The sequence below is a fragment of the Bos grunniens genome, chromosome 11, assembly GCF_055505025.1.
Source record: "Bos grunniens cultivar Pamir isolate PY7600 chromosome 11, Bosgru_T2T1.0, whole genome shotgun sequence".
NCBI classification, from domain to species: domain Eukaryota; kingdom Metazoa; phylum Chordata; class Mammalia; order Artiodactyla; family Bovidae; genus Bos; species Bos grunniens.
In genome coordinates, this window is record NC_141175.1 from 19,457,849 (window position 1) to 19,478,495 (window position 20,647).

The 20,647-nt window shown below is 46.2% G+C and overlaps 1 protein-coding gene across 6 annotated transcripts in view; it reads right to left on the reverse strand.

Annotated features, from left to right (window-relative positions):
- Positions 1-20,647, reverse strand: part of MBOAT2 (membrane bound glycerophospholipid O-acyltransferase 2) — a 108,631-nt gene that overhangs the window by 60,285 nt on the left and 27,699 nt on the right. The window lies entirely within an intron of this gene.

Sequence of the window (20,647 nt, forward strand, 5' to 3'; positions counted from 1 at the left end):
AGATCCTTGAGAGTATGTGGGATGTACCCTCTGCCGTTAGGAGTTTGGTGGCATCCCTGCCAGAGGAGTCAAGGGGATGCTGCTGGTCTAAAGCCAGCGCTGAGAGGAACTACGTGTCTCAGCTCCAGGGGCCTCAGGGACTGGTCCAGGAGGTCAGCAGGTGAACAAGAGGAAGGAGCCCCCGGAAAGCCATGAGAGAAAGCGACCACCGCTGGGCCCATCAAGGCCAGTCCTTAAACATCCTCATAACAATAGGGACAACATCGCCCTCGATTTACAGGAATGATTTACAAGCTGGTTAACAGGACTGCAGCTCCTTTTTCTCCCTTCTTAACATTTCTTTTGCCCTCATAAAATGATTTTTTTTAAAAAGACTACAAACAAGCCTCTCCTGTGGTATTAAAGACTCGAGAAAAACCTCCTTTTCTGTCTCTTACGAAGTAGGTTCTCCTAGAACACGAAGAAACATAGGTCTTAAAATCTACAAATAAAAGAAAAATCCATTTGACATTAGGAACCTGTAAGAAACACACAACAACAACAAAACCACTGTTTCAGAAAGCTAAATTAGGAATAAATCACCCGGCCGTACGTCAGTGCCGCCACAGATCCACAGAGATATCTCTGCCCAGAGACACAGAGAGCTATGTGCTTTTTCTTGCATTACAAGGAGAAAAACAGTTGGACATTGTTGTACATTGCCTGAGAGACAATTGTTCTTTGAAACAGTTAAACTCAGTACAACCAAAATGTCATTCCAACAGGTTCTAATAAGCACTTTTTTTTCTCCTAAAGGGTTCCAAGAACACTTTTTTAATTAAGCGAAAAGTAGATATACCAGAAAAATGAATACAGACATTAAGAATTATTCACATCTACAAAGCATCCTACAGTTTAAAAACTTTCTTTCAAATATGTTGTAACGAAACAAAAATGCATGGAGCATCTATTCTGGGCAGAGCATAGGAGTCATAAATTGCATAAGTCTCACTGCCCGCCCTGGATGGATTCAGAATCTAATGAAAAAAGGAAGCACGTACACATGGAAGGAACGTCAACTCAGTTATTAAAGGCTGGGCAGAAAGCACTTTGAGAACACCCTAAAGGAGCGCGCGTGAAGGAGTGGCTCACCGAGCAGGTGACATGAGCACAACGACAGCGGGGCGCAGGAGGCACCGAGGCCGCGCGCCCTCCCTCTCTTTTCGCACTTGTCTAACCTAAGACAAACCGTGAGTTACTATAGAAGCATTCCAGAACCACCGCACGCAGAATTCTGTTACCTCTATAACCATTCGTTTCAACACACTCATGTTACAGGTAAAGAGAATGAGATCAGACCTCACACTCCAGACACTGAACAGGTATCTTTGGGGACAGGCGCCAAAGTTGACAACTCAAAAAGAAGAACACAGGTCCCAGTCATCCTCCAGGGGTGAGAACCACGGTGGTGTCAGAAACAAAAACCAAAGAACCCAAGGTGAAGGAAGCACTGGGTGGTGCGGAGGGAGGAGGGAAGGGTGAGGGGTCAGAATGCGGGAGCTGGTGGAGGGGGCGGGGTTCAGGATGCGGGGACGGGGGAGGGGGGGAGGGAGTCAGGATGGGTGGGGGGCGGGGGGGGGAGGGGGTCCGGAATGCGGCAGGAGGCGGGGGGCTCTGTTCGGAGACGGTGAGGCTCTGCATGCCACGAGGAGGCACTCAGGGTTGAGGCCATGCATGATGCAGAAACACAGGTGATTTAATGAGTGAGTGATGGGACCCAAGCTCTGTGCCCGCCGACTGGAGACAGAGCGAGGGGTGCACGGAACAGGCTAGAGGCCGTGGCTGGTCCGGCCTCCTTGAGCCAGGAGGGCTGAGCGGGTTCAGAGAAGGCTCAGGCCGTTGGGGCACTGACCGGGGCCTGAGACGCCAAGAGAGGCTGCCAGTACCAGGGGATGGAGACATGAGCCCATGCGGGGCGCAAGGGTCCAGGGGAGAATGAACCCCCCTCGCCTGCGCTCAGTCCCAGAGCATGGGGCGGGAGTTGGGGCGGGGGAAGGCCAATGCATACACTTGGGGAGCATGTCTAGGCCCTCAGAGCAGATGGGCGTCTGAAAGTGATGCACGCAGCAGAAGAGATGGGGGACCCAGGGCAGAACCCCACAGCCTGCAAGCCATGGCCCGGCAAGGTCAGGGCTGCAAGGACAGCGTGCTGTGTGGAGCAGGGCAAGAGGAGGCTCATGAGGCACCGTCAGGCCACAGGGAGCAAGAGCTGAGACCAGCCGCCTGAGTTGGCAACTGCAGCTTCCCCAGGGAGCCTGGTGACAGCACGTCCAGGGCAGAAGGCCACAGATGAGCAAGCGAGGTCTCTGGATTTAGATAACCCGGCGGTGAATAATTCAGACCTGATCCACGAGGGGCCAGGACCACTGTGCAGGGGACAGACACCTAGATGCGTAAAGCGGGCTCCTGCTCCAAAAGCACAGAGAACTAGGGTTCAGCTCGAGTGCCCGGGAGTGAACCCCGGGAGCAGGTGCCGTCGATCACCCTGATGGGAGGAGCCCGAGGCACACCTGGTACCCAGGCCTTGGAGAGCCGGGCTGCAAAGGAGACGGATTCAGCCCATCAGATGATGGTGGGAGCTCCAGGAGGAGGGACTAGCACAATTGATATCAAGCAAAAAACCTCTAGGACAGGCAGGTGGGAATATCCAGACTGTTCCTTTATACAGAAGGAAAGGGTACACACCCAGATGTCCAAATAGCACTTGTGAATTGAAACCATGTCTTAGTCATTGTTTCATGTGTGGGGTAGGTCAGGGGAGGCAACGCATGCTGGAGAGGAGAGAGAACAAGAAGGAAGGGACCTACAAGGCCGGGATGGAGACCCAACGTGTGCGGGCACTCTCCCCTGCTTCTATCCTTTGATCCGTGAAACGTGGGGCTGCTTCCCCAGTTCACTCCACCAGCTCAAGGACACCTACAGTAACAGTGAGCACCCCAGGCTCCAACCCACGTCTGTGTCTAGACTGCTCCCCGGCTGCCTCTCTACTTCTACAGAACGTTCAAAGGTCCAACTTGATGGCTAAGGGCAGGACCACAGGAATCTGTGATCTGCAAAATACGTCCATTCTGGTTAACAAAATGCCAACACCTAATACACACAATAACACACACACAAGCCTGTGTACACTTGTTCCCGCTGTTATGGGTCAATCCTTCGCACAAGTTTTCTTCCAAATGGAAAGAAATTTAGACTGAAACAACTTTATGTTCCTTTTTTTCAACACCATTTTTCTGAAAATATACCTACACAAATGACCTGATGTGCCTTCAAAGAAACTGCCCCCAAGAAGTTTGGGAGTGAGGGGGGTGAGAGGGGAAGCAGGGCACAGGACAGAGAAAGAAGCAAGGGTGAAAACTCTAGCTCATTTAAGACTCCTCTGTAACACTTCCCATTTTATACAAAAGAAGCCTTTAGTGAAAAGTTGCACACAGAAGTACCTAATAAAACAGCTGTTGTAGGCACACTGGAAGATGCCTTCTAAGGAGCGTGCTTCACATGAGGGGGTGAGAGAAGAATTTTCTTTGACATGAAATGATATGGTTCAATCTCACAATTAAGGCAGTGTCCATGCACACAGGCTTAAAGCCTGCTCCTCGGTAAATTTATGCCACTCCAAAGAAATAGCAGGGCTTCCCTGGTGGTGCAATGGTAAAGAACCCGCCTGCCAATGCAGGAGATGAGGGTTGGATCCCTGGTCCAGGAAGATACCCTGGAGAAGAAAATGGCAACCCACACCAGTATCCTTGCCTGGAGAATCCCATGGACGAGGAGCCTGGTGGGCTGCAGTCCATGGGGTCAAAAAAGAGTCGGACACGACTGAATGACGGAACAACAACAAAAGAACTAACAGTAAGAGTCACTTATTTTTAAGGTTATTCGAAGAAATTATTAATAATGCTCTAAAATAAATTTATAAAAGCATTTAGGGAAGGAAGGGTCCAAGATAGTGACATCAGAGGAGGACCTCCTCCCACGGACACACCAAACCAACAGCTACACCTCGTATGAAAAAATGTGTAAACTGCCACCCATGCCATACAAGTTAATTAGCTCCACGTCAGAGCTCGGCATTCCATAATGAGCCAACAACTGACTTACATGAAGAAAAACCTTAAATTTCAAGGCAGCTCAACATGAAGGGCAACACTAGAAAGACAAGTACCACCTGATGTCACGTACATGTGGAATCTAAAATATGAAGCAAATGAATCTATCTACCAACAAAGGTCCATCTAGTTAAAGCTATTTTTCCCCAATAGTCAGGTGTGGATGTGAAAGTTGGACCATAAAGAAAGCTGAGCACCGAAGAATTGATGCTTTTGAACTGTGGTGTTGGAGAAGACTCTTCAGAGTCCCTTGGACTGCAAGGAGATCCAACCAGTCCATCCTAAAGGAGATCAACCATGAATACTCATTGGAAGGACTGATGCTGAAGCTGAAACACCAATACTCTGGCCACCTGATGTGAAGAACTGACTCACTGGAAAAGACTCTGATGCTGGGAAAGACTGAAGGTGGGAGGAGAAGGGTTTAACAGAGGATGAGATGATTGGATGGCATCACTAACTCGATGAACATGAGTTTGAGTAAACTCTGGGAGTTGGTGATGGACAGGGAAGCCTGGCGTGCTGCAGGTCGTGAAAAATCGGACACGACTGAACTGAACTGAAGTGACGAAACAGAAACAGGCTCACAGACATAGGGAGGGAACAGACTTGTGGCTGCTGAGGGGGAGGGTGTGGGGGAGGGAGGGATTGAGGGTTTGGGATAGGCAGATGCAAACTACTATATACAGAATGGATAAACAAAAAGGTCCTACTGTATAGCACAGGGAACTATACTCAGTATCTTGTGATAAATATGCATATATGTATAACTGAATCGCTGTGCTGTACAGAAATTCACACAACATGGTAAATCAACTCTACTTCAATAAAACTTTTTAAAACGATGTGCAATACTCAACAAATAACAGAAGTACCCCCCAAATCAGCTACTGCCTCTGTATCTCTATCAGTGGAAGACAAATTATATCTAACGGTACTTTTATATCAGTATAAAAGGCTTTTGGATAGCACACTTACATCCTCAGCCACTGGCTCACAAGGCAAACAGGCTGTCTTGGGGAGACCCTATAGGGGCAGAGCTGGGGAAACGAGGCACAGAGCCCGTGGACAAGGATCAGAGGGGTCCTCGAGGCCCCACAGACACAACCTGTAGCATCCTCAGCACTGTGCTTGTATCCAGGTAAGTGTAAGTCCAGCTGTTCAGTAACCAGCTACACCGCTGACTAGAACTAGATTCTTGAATACTTGCTCCAGAATTTTTATTCCCCTAGTCTGAAAGTGAAAGTGAAGTGAAGTCGCTCAGTCGTGTCTGACTCTTCGCAACCCGTGGACTGCAGCCTACCAGGCTCCTCTGTCCATGGGATTTTCCAGGCAAGAGTACTGGAGTGGGTTGCCATTGCCTTCTCCACAGCAAGTATATACTGAGGTTTTAACTATGTTCTGGCACCCTGTTCCAGAGCAGTGGTTCTCAAGAGTTTATTATAATAGGGTGGCATCACCTGGAGGGTTTCTTTAAAGACTCCTGGGCTTCCCAGGTGGTGTGAGTGATAAAGAACTTGCCTGCCAAATGCAGGAGACATAAGAGACGTGGGTTCCATACCTGTTGGTAAGATCCCCTGGAGGAGGAAATGGCAAAACACTCCAGTATTCTTATCTGGAGAACCATGGACAGAGGAGCCTGGTGGGCTATGGCCCATAGGGTCACAAAGAGTAGAAGATGGCTGACAAGACTAAGCACACACACAGCCCATCTGCCAGAGCTTCTGATTCAGCAGGGCTGGGATGGGACTCACAAATTTACATTTCCAACAAATGTCCAGGTGAAGCTGAAGTTGCTGATGGGTCACGTTCTGAGAACCACTAAGGAGCATGATCTGACAACTGTATGCTGCATGAAATTCAGACGACAATCCAACAATTACACAAGAAAAAACTACCAAGAGTGAAAAATGTTGCTCTGAGAGAAAAAAACATGGTGCCCAAACAGTGGAGAGCAGGGGTAGCGGGATATATGGGTAGACAGGGTCCTGCTTTCAGAGGAAGGCAGGTCTGAACTGGAAATAGACTAGGGGCTTGGCTGGGGCGGGGGAGTGGCCCTCCGCAGAGGGACACATAGCGGCCGAGAACGAGGAGACGCCACGCACCTTCAAATCAGTCAGCGTGGATAAGGGGATCAGGGCCAAGCCTTCAGGCAGGGGCGCGAGTGGTAGGGTGGGTAGAAGCATCGCCATGGCCCAACTAGGCTCCGCCCGGCGGCCGGATCACGTGGAGGCTCCAAGCGTTGGAAAGTCAGTTAACTTGGGCCGCTGGCCCCCAACCCAGGCCACCCCACGGTTCACGAGACGCCCCCAGCCCACATCCCACCAAGCCCGCACCTGGTCTGAAACAGAACTTCAAATTCATTTTTTTTTAATTCCCCAGGCAAAGCTGGTATGCTTTATGTTTCAGAAATGTGTCCTCATCAACCAACCTCAAAGTCAAGTAGATATGATGGAGCCCAAATGCAATGCAAAAACCATTCTTTAAATCTCTAGGAAATAATATAAATTAAATCCACATAAGATACCATTATATACCAGATTGCCAAATGTTTCGAAGTCTGACAATACAGGTGTGGAGTGATGGGGTCTCTCACACACGCTGACCCAAACACTTGAGGGCACAGCTAAGCGTCTTCTTACAGGACTATAGCTACTCACTCCCTGTGACTCAGCCAGGCCACTATGTAGGGCCTGGAGACATGATCAAGAATGTTCGGAACTGTGCTGTTCCTAATAGCCAAGTGCCAGAAAAAACCCAACGCCCATTACCACCAGCAAAATGGCTAAATATACTGTGGTACAGTCATACAATAGGTAACCACACAGACAATGAAAGTGAAAAATTACAGCTTCTTACAGCATAGGGACTAAACACATGCTCTATATGAAAGAAGCATACATCTCTTGAATTTAACTCAGAGGAACACATACAACACATAAACATATATTTATAAAACGTTCCCACAAACAAGCAATCAACCATATTGTGTGGGGATGCCCATGTGAGTGGTAAAACTACTTTTTTTTTTTGTTCAGCTGCTAAGTCGTGTCTGACTCTTTGCAACCCCACTGACTGTAGCCCACCAGGCTCCTCTGTCCATGGAATTTTCCAGGCAAGAATACTGGAGTATGCTGCCATTTCCGCTTCCAGGGGATCTTCCCGACCCAGTGATCAAACCCACACCTCCTGTGTTTCCTGCATCACCAGGTGGATTCTCTGCCACTAGTGCCACCTGGGAAGCCCACTGGCACTCAAACTGTAACAGCTCGTATTTCACCTTCTTTCTTAGAGACCTGACGCATTCTACTGAACATTCTGTAGACAATTACTGTTTAGGCAGAAGAAACAACACAGACAAGGCAGATTCCGCACTCAGAAAATGGAGAGGTGCCAAGAAGACACACACCAACGCGAACAATGATGGCCACGGAGGGGCTGGGAGAAAGGGGACTGGCATCAGGCAGGCCTCTGGGACTCCATCCTGGCTCCCAGATTATACAGCAACTGTCTGTCCTAATCCCACAAAAGCAAAACACACCGGGTTCAGCCAGCAAAGACCCACGACCACCAGGACAGGCCTGTCCCTTAAGTGTTCTCCTCTCATCCTCCCCAGACAACAGCATGGAGAGCTGCAAGGTGAAAGCCCAGACATCCCCTAGCCTCCTACTCCAAGCTAAATTCAACATCGTTAAAAACAGCCAGACTCCCGGGGGTTCATTAACTGACAGATTCTGAAGCGTATTCTCAGATCATCTGCAGAAACCAAAAAAGCAGTCAGCTTTTTCAAAGGCACCAAAAACAGAAGCAGAAAGCAAGGGATTTAATCAAGATGCCAGCAATGAAAAGGACCTATCTCCTACCTACCATGTTAACGAGAGCATATTTAATTTCAGTCTTGCCATCTATACAAGATTCCTATCATCTAAGAAGGAATTTGTTTCTGTCCACCTGTGAAATTAAAACGTATTCGATTAATTGCATCTACAGCTGCTAAATTATGAAGCTCAAGTAAAAGCAATCTGCAGAAACAAGCTGAATCCAGATAAAATAAACTTGCCATACACACATCCCAAAATATCACACACAGCACAGACACAAAGAGGCTGGTCTGCTTCCCATCAACAGGGCTTGTTGAGTGTCCTCTGACGAGTGACTGACTAGGAGCTCATCACTTAACAGGATAAAGAGGAATAAATATAAGAACAAGGAGGCATCTCCCCTTTTACTGGGAGTGTTTGGAGTGAGAAAGAGTGTGCTAGTGTGTGAAATGTTTATCTCTTAGGTGGTTATAAATAATATTAGCAAAGCAGAAGAACTACTGAAGGGAAAAAGGAAGAGGAATCTAAATTCACACTGACTGAATAAACAAATCATAGCACATTCACACAGAGGATATTACTTAGCAAGAAAAAGGAATGAACTATTGTGACACACACCACATAGATGAATCTCAGAATAATTTAAGTTTATAAAAGAATTTAGAACAAAAGAAGAGAATGATTCTATTTATATCAATTTCTAGAAAAGGCGAACTGATCCACAGTGACCAACAGCAGATCAGTCTCCACCTCAAGGCCAAAGGCTCCCCAACCCCCACCTGAAATGCACACAACGCAGACAGGACACTGCACCCTCCACATCAGAACTCAAACATCACATCTTCAAAAGCCCCCTACATCTTCCAAGCTAAAGCAGCATTCCCAATCTTTTTTTTTAATTTTTTACCACAGTATAGCTGATTTACAACACTGCACCAACCTCTGCTGTGCAGCAGTGACTGTTATACACGTATATATGTTCCTTTTTTTAAAGTTGTTTTTTTAGTGTGGACCATTTTTTAAAGTCCTGGCTTGCATCTGTATTATGTTTTGGTTTTTTGGCCATGAGGCATGTGGGATCTTAGCTCCCAGACCAGGGATCAAACCCATATCCTCTGGCACTGGAAGACAAAGTCTTAACCACTGGACCATGAGGGAAGTCCCACATATATTCCTTTTTTACATGCTTTTCCACTAGGTTTATCTCAGGATATTCAATATAGTTTCCTGTGCTACTCAATCGTTTTTTAACATATACTATGGATAAGGTAGCCTGGCAGGCTACAGTCCATGGGGACCTAAGTGCTACTGAGTAAAAAGTACCTATCCTAAAAAAAAAGTCAATTTCCATTATCCTATTAATTATAAAAGGCTTCAAATGATGCAAAAAACTCACTTTTCTCCCGGGCTGCCTCATTATCATCAGATTTCAGTTCAATACAATACCAACTTACAAATGTCTTGATTTTGAAATAATACTGCTTCCCATCAAAAACAGTATACTTTTCAATAACAATCATGTCAACATAAAAAGTACTAACATTTAATGCTTAGCTTTGGTTATGAACTCCTTCCCTTTAGAATTACTTAGCCATTAAGCACTTAAAGAATACATTAGTGAATGGGCCAATGTAAGCACTTTGAACTTTTTTTTTTTAGAATTTTTAAAGGTTTCAGATATTGCTACCCAGAAAATCATCAATCATTGTGCCTCATGCTGTCATGCACTGTGAATTACCCTAGAGTCACTCATTAAGATATCCCTAGAATGCACATTCATTAAAACAGGGATTTTTGTCTATTTTATTTCTCAGCATCTATTTCTGACATATGACCAGCACTTAGCACATGTGTGTTAAATACTTGCAAACTCGAGTTTTGTTATCTTATTCCAGTCACAATATTATTCCAAATTTATGTATCATCTCGTCCTTCTGTTGCTTGATGTCTTTTTATTTTAAGCCTGAGCTGAAAAGTAATTCCTGGATCCAAATCACAGTAAGTAATTGACCTCCAAACGCCACAGTGACAGGTGCTAAGTCAGCCGCAAGAGATGCACCTGCGTCCAGTCACGTGGGGGTCCTGGGAGGCCAGGCTCCACCAGTCCTGATGCAGAGACTCCATGAAAACCACTAACAAGTTCCTGCTCCCAGGCTCGAAAGGAAGCCACAGCTGGCAGACCATCTGCACATCCAGATTACCAAATATTTACACCAACTCTGAGGTGAATATTAAGCAGCACCACAGAGCCAACAAAGTCCCATAATTAAGTCATCGAAGGTGGTGTTTATGACTCACAAGAAAGCAGCTCTGTCTGGAGGTGCGTTGTGAGCACACATCCCCGATTAAAGTTAGAACAGTCCAAGTCTGTGAACCCCTGACTTTAACAGACGTTGTCCTCGAAGGATAAGCCAAGGGGCATGCAACCAGCTGGCTAGGAACCACACATGACAAAGAGCACAGAAGAGACTGGGCTGCGGGTCTAAATGAAGCAGCTTGTTACCACCTAACAGACCATCAACAGAAACCCCCACTCCAGCCCTGACTGGGTCACCTCTGGCATCCATCACTTTATACCACAGTATATCACATTTATATCACTTTATACAACAGTTTCTTAATATGAAAATAAGAGTAATCTCTGTCCACTCTTCTAGATCATGAAATATATTCCCTAAACCCAAACAAAACATGATGGACTCTTCTGATCCTTTACCTGACAGTCTGCCTACCTGGCTGGCTGGTTCAGACCCCCGGAGGGGAGCTCCATGATGCGGCCAAAAAGCTCCAAGAGCTTACACCAAGCATGTAAAACAATCAAACCCACAGAGAGTGAGTAAGTTCATGGTTACCGGGGGTTGGAGGAAGGAGGAAAAGAGAGTTGTTTAATGGGTGCACAGTTCCCATGTTACAAGATGAAAAAGTTCTGGAGATCTGTCATACAACAATGTGAATATCCTTAACCCTACTGAACCATACAGTTAAAAATGGTTAAGATGCTAAATTTTATATATGTACACGTTATCACAACTTTTTGATTTTTAAAATTACTTTTTAAAATAAATAATCAAGGATGTCTTCATTGGAAGACACCATAGGAAAATGGAAAATCAAGCTACAAACGGGGAGAAGATATTCTGCATTACATATAATGAAGAATCCAAAACAGAGAGAACCTCTAAAAACCAAGATGAAAAAGACAAAACTCCCCTGGTGGTCCAGTGGCCAACATTCTGTGCTCCCAGTGCAGGGCGCCCCGGTTTGATCCCTGGTCAGGAAACTAGATCTTGTTCGCTGTCCCTAAAAAGATCCTGCATGCCACAACAAAGATCAAAGACCCTGCATGCTGCAATAAGGCCCAGCACAGACAATAAATAAATACATAGTTTTAAAAATACAGGTATAACTAACACAGGATAAAAGTGTTAGTCGCCAGTTGTGTCCCACTCTCTGCAACCCCATGGACTGTAGCCTGCCAGGCTTCTCTGTCCATGGGATTCTCCAGGCAAGAATACTGGAGCGGGTTGCCATTCACTTCTCCCGGGATCTCCCCAAACCAGGGATCGAACCCATGTCTCCTGCCTTGCAGGAAGATTCTTTACCATCTGAGCCACCAGGAAGCTTTTAATACAGGATAGGATAGAATTACTAGAAATATTCTTTAAAAAAATTTTTTTTAAAGAAACAACTATCCAGTTTAAAAACAGGCAGAAGACAGGACTAAACACTTCACAGCAGAGGAAAGACAAATCGCCAGGAACTATATGAAAACACAGTAACCTCACTTGTTTAGGAGTAAGGAAAAGTAAAATCACAAAGTATTTTTTCACGCCCATGAGACTGGCCAAAATTTATCAATCTGGTAACAGTAGGAGCCAGGTGCTGGTATGGATGAGGAATGAAAGAAACTGAATTCCCGGCTGTGTATTCTGGTTATAACCACTTTGGAAAACAGCTTGGCATTATTTAGCCAAGTTAAAGATACATTTTCCATGACCATAACTTGACCCATAAGGAAATAAACTTAGAGAAACTCTCACAGGTTCTTGTTCATGTGACAAGAACCTGTGAACAAGAACGTCCATGGAAGCATTATTTATACAGTAAAACCCAGAAACCACGCAAACATCCTTGGACAGGAGGACACAAACAAGTGAGAGTGTATTCACACCAGACCAGGGTGGAAATGTAAGAACCGCAGCTACAGCCACCAACACAAATGCAGCCTGATGGAAGAAGTAAGACAGAGAAGAAAACATACAGTATGCATCATCTGCATAAAGGTCAAAAGTCAAAACTGGGCAAAACTAAACGTTATGTCGTGGTTAACACTATGAAGAAAAGCAAGGAGATGATAAACCCCAGATTCCAACAGTGACTCCTCTCTCCTGGATGAGCCCTAAGAGGGGCAAGAAGGGCACCCAGGGAGCTCAGGAAGGTTTTCCTGAAGCTGGGGGCAAGGGTGAGGATCCCTCATCCTCTAAGAGCACGCGGTACTGGTGTATCATCTCCTGCAAACCTGTTTCCTATAAACAACTCCCCAGAAAAGGTAAGATGCACCAGTACAAAAACGCTCTACAAACAAGCACAGAACTTTGGGGGAGAAAAATGAAAGAACCATGTGCTGTGCTGTGCTTAGTCGTTCAGTTGTGTCCGACTCTGCATCCCCATGGACTGTAGCCTGCCAGGCTCCTCTGTCCATGGGATTCTCCAGGCGAGAATACTGGAGTGGGTTGCCGGGCCCTCCTCCAGGGAATCCTCCTGACCCAGGGATCGAACCCATGTCTCCTGCATTGCAGTTGGATTCTTTTCTGCTGAGCCACCGGGGAAGCCCAAGTTCCACGAATGCAGCAGCTTATACCTAAGTCATCAGCACCACCAGTCGAGTGTTATGTAATCTGATGGACGACTGTCAAAGATCTTTAGAAAGTCCTATCACGGCCCCATATGATGCAAATCCTTCCACCTCCCTCTCTTCATCATCACCAGGAGAGAGATCAAGACAGGAAAGGTAGTCACCCCACGGGTCACAGGAGAGGGAGCAAGAGCAGAAGGAAGCCGGAAGGGGCCGGCATCCTGCCTGAGAGAAGACCAAGCCACAGGCGGCGGCCACATGGAAATCCAGCTGGATGGAGGCTCCGACCCCGACCCGGCTTCCCTCTGAAGAGGAGAAAACACAACTGGCTGTCTTTGCAGCCCCAAAATATATGTACACAGTTCCTCAGGGACAAAAACTAAAAATTTCCCATCTTTTCCCAAAAAGCTGTAAGATGTCCAAATCGAATTCTGAATCTTCCACCACTGGGCTGGCTCTAAAAGCTGGGACACAGAGCTGCTAATACTGACCAAAATCAGCATTTCTTTTTACACACAATGCTCTCAGAAAGGATGTTTGATTCTGAATTTTCCTCATCGTTCTGATCAAACTACCAGAGGCTCCTCTAGCAAAGCCAAAGTCTTGGTCTGAAAGCACAGTTGGAATTCTGGAAATCGAATCCTGAGCCCTAGCCCTCCACCCCGAACTCCAGACTCAAGGGCAATGGTCTCTTCATCATTCCTTCTTCCAGTCTGACCAGCTCCCTGAGTCTAACACGGCCAGAGGAGGCTCTCGGTCCTTCCCTCCGCATGCTCCAAAGCCACCTCCCCCTTGAGCCCCCACTGTGTGCCCAGCTGTTTAGGCCAAGCACACCAGATGGGCGTCCCCCACCAGCTCCTCTCCTCGTGTATCCAGGACATCATGGAGTCACAGCTGCTCCACCTTTCAGGAGCCCCTGGGCAAGCCTTCTGCTTTGTTGCCAACACACTCGGCTCCTCCTGGTCCTCCTCCAGTGCACCACACGCTAACAAGGTCTTCCGAAAAGGAAACCAGTCAAGCTCATTTCTCCATTCAGCTCCTCGGCGGGTCTGCCCTGCCAGTGCAGGCTGCTCAGCTGCCTTCTTCCAGATGACGGTGTGGAAAAAAGTCGGGGTAGAAGGGAGAAGCCTCCCTGGAGAGGCCTGGCAGCACCACCTCGGCCAGGAGACCAGGCCAATACCAGTGGCGATACGTCAGGTGGAAAGCACGTGCCCTGGACACAACATGACCGAAGTAACCGGCACCTCTGGGCTCCATCTCCCAGACACCCACCGGGCAGATCAGTCACGAGGAAAACCTCAGACAAACCCCCCTGAAGGGCTTTCTACACAATCCCTGATGACTCTCAAAGCTGGACACCTCATCCAAAACAAGGGACATCTGAGAAAAACTGCCACAGTCTGGAGGAACCCAACAAACATGACGCCTGAATTTAAGTGTGGACTATCCCACTCAGGGTCCTGGGTCACAAGAAGGACCTTGTTATGGACTGAATATTTGTGCCCACCCCCTTCCCCCCAATTCATACACTTGGCTTCCCTCACAGCTCAGTTGGTAAAGAATCCGCCTGCATTGCAGGAGACTCCGGTTCGATTCCTGGGTCGGGAAGATCCGCTGGAGAAGGGAGAGGCTATCCACTCCAGTATTCTTGGGCTTCCTTTGTGGTTCAGCTGGTAAAGCATCCGGTCACAATGTGGGAGACCTGGGTTCGATCCCTGGGTTGGGAAGATCCCCGGGAGAAGGGAAAGGCTACCCAGTCCAGTATTTTGGCCTGGAGAATTCCATACACCATATAGTCCATGGGGTCACAAAGAGTTGGACATGACTGAGCAACCATCACTTTTACTTTCAATTCACACACTGAAGCCCTAACTCCTGATGTGATGGAATCTGGAGATGGAACCCTTGGGATGTAATTAGGTCATGAGGGTGGGGCCCTTGTGATGGGATTGGTGCCCTTCTAAGAACAGATACCAGAGAGGGAGCTCCTGCCCTGTCTCTCCTCCCCTTCCTCCCTCCCACCCCCGCCCCCCAAAACACAGAGGAAAGACCATATGAACACAAGAGCAAAAAGGCAGCCATCTGCAAGCCAGGGAGAGAGGCCTCACCAGAACCTCACCACACTGGCACCAGATCTCACACTTCAGCCTCCAGAAACATGAGAAAGAAATGTTGTTGAGGTCATTCAGTCATTGTTATTTGTAATGACACCCCAAATTAACTCACACAGACCTTAAATAAAAACTAAGGAAATCCAACTAAAGCATGCAGTTTAGGTTAATAATAATGTATAATACTGGTTCACCCATTGTGTAAAGGAGCATTCTAATGTAACACATTAACAACAGGAAAAAGTGGATGCGTGTTATATAAGAACTTTCTATCTTCACAACTCTCTGTAAATTAAAACTGTTCTAACATTAAAAGTTCATTTTCAAAAATCCTATCACGTGTGCCCTGCTGTCTGGGTTCCGAGGACCAGCATTCTGAGACAGACAGAGAGCCACACACACCCACAGCAACAGAAGCTGTGGCCTTTCAGTGACCTAACCCCTCAACATCACACAGCATCACTTCCACTGTACTCCGTCAGCTGGAGCAGTCACAAACCTGGCCAGGATCAAGGAAATACATTCCACCTCTTGATAGGGAGTGACACGTGCCAGAAAGATCACTATGACTATTTTTTGAGAAATACAATCTATCAGAGGTTGACATATAAAGTTGAGGGAAATCTCCAGAAAACACAGGTAGCAAGAGATACAGAATTCATCCAAGATGTGAAAATCTTATAAATAAGAGGTCCAGAAAGAAAACAATGGCAACAAAGACAAAATAAGGGAGAGGTTATCTAATAAGTAATTCGAGAGGATTTCTCAGAGCTAAAGAACATGAGTCTTCGATCTGAACAAACTCACCAAGTATCAGTAATCAGACATAATGTGAAATTTAAGAACATCAAAAAACGGAAGATCCCACAACTCTTCAAGAAAGAAAATCAGGTCAGCTACATGTGAAGAGATTCTAGACTAGCTTCAGACTTATCAACAATACTGTACACTGAAAAACAATGGCACAGTGTCTTAAAAGTTAAAAGGGAAAGGTAGTGAAAAAGTGAAAGTGTTAGTCACTCAGTCACCTGCAACTCTCTGTGACCCCATAGACTATGGCCTTCCAGGCTCCTCCATCCATGGGATTCTCCAGGCAAGAATATTGGAGTGGGTTGCCATTTCCTCCCCCTGGGGATCTTTTTCACTGAGGGATTGAACACAGGTCTCCTGCATTGCAGGCAGGTTCTTTTCAATCTAAAGCTGCATGAAGATAATTTCAAATACATAAAGACTCAGAAAACTTACTGTCCTTATACTCTTTCTTGGGTAGTTACTTGGAGATGGGCTTCAGTAAAAATAAAGGTCCAGAGCAAATAAGAAGGCAAGGATTCGAGAAAGAATTTGGCTCACAAATGCAGCAAAAGGAAGCTGCAGAATGCAGCCTGTGCAGAGGCCAGGGGAGCAGTGCACCCACACTGGAGACGGCAGGGGGAAGGCTCCAAGAGACCACGACCCATGGAGAGAAAGAGAAACTCTCAAAGTGCACATGCCATCCCTAAGGATGCAGAATTCAAATTCTAAGTTAGCAATATGCTTTCCAAATTTCTACCGTGGGCAAGTATTGTTAATTTTAACAGTAAAATTTTTTATATAAAGAAAAATTTAAATAATAAATTATGGGACACAATTTATTTATTATTTATTATTTTAAATTTGTATATTTAAATTTAATTTTAAAAAATTCTAAACAATAAATTACAGGACAAAATTTTTTGTCCCATAAAACAAAGTTTTAAAATTTGACTCCTTTTCTGTCTAAAACTAAGTCTTTGGAAGCTTTTTTCCTCCCCAAAGAGAAACAATGACCATTAAAATTTTATGCTCCCCAGTCCACAGAACAAAGGAAACAGTTTTCTTTCCTATCTAACTGCCAACAAAAATGATCAGTTTTTAAGGATTCTATTCTGTATCCTACTAGAAGTGACTTACCAAACAAACCCATAATTCTAAAAAAAGTTACCTTCTAAGTAGTAAATTCACACACCAAAAAAAACCTTTCCATGATATACTTTTTTAAAAAAATTACTGAAGTACAGCTGATGTACAATGCCGTGTTAGTTTCAGGTGCATCACATAGAGATTTCACGTATACATACACATATATGTGTATTATTTTTCAGATTCCTTCTCCCTATAGCTTACTACAAAATATTGAGTATAGTTCCCTGCACTAGAGTAAGTCCTTGTTGGTTATCTATTCTATTTACAGTAGTGTGTTTCTGCTTACCCCCAACTTCTGATTTATCCCCCTTACCTCACTTCAGAAGTAACCGCCTATCAAAAGCACATATGGGCACGTGTGCCCATGGCAGGGGACAGTGCAAGGGTCGCCAGCTCCAGGTTCCAGTCTGAGCCCCGCTGCTCCCTGGGCAGCTGCGCCCTGGCTGGCTGGCTGCATCCAGAGCCTCGGGGCGCAGTCAGGAGGGGCAGTGAAATGAAGTGGACAGTGAGAAGGAACAGCAATGCCCAGCAGAGAGAAGCACCCACCACGTGGAGGTGACGTCACAACACCTGCCTGGGTTTCGAAATACCCTTTGTTGAGCCGTTAGAGCATCTGAGGCATCTTACATCCTCTAGTGAACGAATAATACTCTCAACAACTTGGAAAACAGTCACGACTCTCCCCATCTTAAAAACGGTGTTCAGAAAAATTACTGTTTTCCCATATGCAGGTGCTAATTCTGGACTATGGGACTGCAAGTCCTTTCATGTCCCGTGCACAGGACGGACCCTACCAGGGCCACATGTTCCAGGGACCTTCCCTCCCCAGGAAGGGAGGGGACTTCCAGGCTAGCACGCACCCCACCCCACTGTGGCCACGGGGAGCCACACTCGCCCAGTTGTTGAGACCAAACCTGATCTTGAGAATCTGCCAGATGACATATTTTTTAAAAATTTATTTATTTTAATTGGAGGCTAATTACCATTGTAGTGGTTTGTGCCATACAATGACATGAATCAGCCATGGGTGTACATGTGTTCCCCATCCTGAACCCCCCTCCCACCTCCCTTCCCATCCCAGATGACATCTTAATCTGCATGTGAAATCATGAATGGAAAAGCCTAGGGAAGCCCCAGGGTAAAGAAGGAGAAAGGCTGAAAGGCTGTCCCTGTGAGAGTGAAAGCAGGTAACATTCACCCCAGTGAAAAGGGGCACTGACATCATTACAGCCTGCACCTTGCCACCGCGCCGTCGGGAGAGAGCGTGACAACGCTGGAAGGGATCCGAAACCGCTAAAACTAAAACAACGCTGAGGACCACAACGAGCCTGTATTCAAGGACAGGCTGATGGAGAAGGCAGGCTGCTGACTCCCTACTACCGATGATGCCACTCTCCTTAAACTCTGCGAATGTATCTACACCCTCCCATAAAGTATCACTTACTGTTCATCATGAGACCTAACAAAAAAAGACCTTGCTGTACACTTCAATGATAATTTCTCCTACTGTGTCCTTAGGTTTTAATTAGAAATACATTCTAACATTTGAAAACTGACCACCTATGAATGGGAAGGAGAGAAACACAATGAAACCCAGATAAATTGAAACATTTCAGGTCTGTGTTATTTCATTTGGCTAATTTCTTCAATGAAGCAGAAATTGTTTCAACTATCATTAAAATTTTTAAATATACAGGTATTACTCCATTTCCTTTTCTTGGTATTTACTCTTTCATATCTCCTTTTTGCAATCAAAAGAATTTAAAGCAGATTCCTTTTTCTTGACTCCAAAACCCACGTTCTTTCCACTAAGCCATTCTTCTTCTCAAACAAACATTCTTTCATGGATGCTACAAGCCAACACTAGCTGGTCTAGCATTAGAGATTCAAGAGATAATGAAGAGTTCCTTCCCTCAAGGGCTTAAAATCTACCCTAGTGAATAGCTTTTTTAAAAAACTTATTAGAGTACAGTAGGATAACTGTTGTAAGTCATGATATGCACAGGTGTTATAACAGTAATGGCTAATAGTTATTCAGCACTTACTATGTTCCAAAATCTTTACAGAGAAAATATCTTACAAAAGCCCTCCCCACAATAGGTACTCCCTGCTTGGGGGGCAGCCTTCCGTTCCTGGGGCCAGAGGTGTCTTCCAGGGCAATGCTCCCACCCTCCCCATCCTCCCCATCAGGGAAAGAAAACCTTCCCTGAGCCTTCGGGCTTTCTTTAGATCTGCCAGCCTCAGCCTGCTTCACCGTGTGGGACACGGACGGAGGGAGCCGAGTTCCTTCTGGGGGAACCTGCAGGTGCCCAGCTCTGCCTGTGTTGTGTGAGTTAAACTAACTTGGAGGTTGTGGGGAAATGAACAAGAGGGCGCCAGTCAGGCTCTCTCACCCCACGTTCTGTAAACAATGACTGCACGGTCACGTGACTCCAGAGATGGCTGATGGTACTGTGCACGCGAGTCACGAGGTACTCGCTTGGTCTTGGGCGACTCTGTGCAGTTCGCCTGTATGAGCTTTGCCGTGAAAGCCCTGGCTGCTGGTGTACTGGGGCTGCAGTGGAGCGGCATCATGGCTATGTTATGTGAAGCTATGGTATGGCCGTGTTATGGCTACATTATGGTTACACTGTGGCTGCTGCTAGGCTGCTGCATTAGGCAGGAGACAGGCTGTGTTACGGCTGCCTTGCTGGTCAGGAGAGAGTAAACGTGTCTGCAGCTCCTACAGCTCCTCAAGTCTTCCTCCAGCCTCGGAGCTCAGGCCTTGCCTACCACGGGTTCGGTGAACCGTGCTGCACAGCGAGACACAGCAAGACAGGGGTAAACTGAAAAGGCTGGCCTAAAACTCAACATTCCAAAGTGGAAATCATGGCATCTGGTCCCATCACTCCATGCCAAGTATAAATGGGGAGAAAAGGGAAGCAGTGACAGATTTTATTTTCTTGGGCTCCAAAATCACTGCGGACAGTGACTGCAGCCACAAAATCAAAAGATGCTTGCTCCTTGGAAGAAAAGCTATAACCAACCTAGACAGTGTATTAAAAAGCAGAGACATCACTTTGCCAGCAAAGTCCATACAGTCAAAGCTATGGCTTTTTCAGTAGTTGTGTACAGATGTGAGAGTTGAATCATAAAGCTGAGCGCCAAAGCATTAATGCTTTCAAACTGCAGTGCTAGAAAAGACTCTTGAGCAAGTCCCTTGAACTGCAAGGAGATCAAACCAGTCCATCCTAAAGGAAATCAACCTTGAATATTCATTGGAAGGACTGATGCTGAAGCTGAAGTTCCTATACCTTGGCCACCTGATGAGAAGAACTGACTCTTTGGAAAAGACCTGGAAGCTAGGAAAGACTGAGGACAGAAGGAGGGGACAACAAAGGACGAGATGGTTGGATGGCATCTCCGACTCGATGGACGCGAGTTTGAGCAGGAGACAGTGAAGGACAGGAGAGCCTAGCGTGCTGCAGTCCACGGGGTCACAAAGAGTCGGATTCGACTTAGGGATGAAACAACAGTAGCAAAGGACTGGGAGCTCCCTGTGGCAGGACACCTAAGTCACACCCTCCAATCCAGCTTTTATCAGTAAGACTGACAATCTGATCCACATTTGACTCTCTTCTCTCTCCCTCAGCCAGGGCTGAATTTGGCAAGAAGGGTTATTGATTACAAGAACCTAAAAATGCCAACGTCATCATTCTATTTTACATACGAGGGAACGTAGACTTCTACAGCGTAGAGAGGGTAGTTTCCTTTCTCAAAAGCAGCAATATC